Source organism: Suricata suricatta, chromosome 3, assembly GCF_006229205.1.
Source record: "Suricata suricatta isolate VVHF042 chromosome 3, meerkat_22Aug2017_6uvM2_HiC, whole genome shotgun sequence".
Lineage (NCBI taxonomy): Eukaryota > Metazoa > Chordata > Mammalia > Carnivora > Herpestidae > Suricata > Suricata suricatta.
Window position 1 is genome coordinate 130,860,514 of NC_043702.1, and position 574 is coordinate 130,861,087.

The window sequence follows — 574 nt, forward strand, 5'->3', positions numbered from 1 at the left end:
GGCAGGTTCTGTACTGCCAGCACAGAGCCCGAGTGGGGCTCAAACTCACAAACAGTGAGATCCTGACCTGAGCTGAAGTCGAGTCAGACACTTAGCCAACTCAGCCACTCAGGGGCCCCCTGAGAGCCAGAATTCTAATTCATACAGAGAGACTCCAGGTCTTTACCACTTCACTCTTCTTCTTTTTTAAGGTGATTCATGTAATAGCTTTTTAAAAAATTTTTTAAGTTTATTTTTGAGAGAGAGAGAGAGAGAGAGAGAGAGAGAGAGAGAATGCCAAGCAGGCTCCATTCTATCAGCACAGAGTCTGATGCGGGGCTCAATCTCAGGAACCATGAGATCATGACTTGAGCCTAAATTGAGAGTGGGATGCTCAACCATCTGAACCACCCAGGTGCCCCTACCCTCTTTTCTTAATCATACTATCTCAGGACACACAGAATTATATCTGGGTGCTCAATTCATTAGCAGCTTTTTACTTATGAGTCATTTTTACATCAGTAGGATTTAAAAGCAAAACAAGTATAACAAGTGTATGAGGATCAATATGTGGGCTGATTTTAGTCAACAGAGA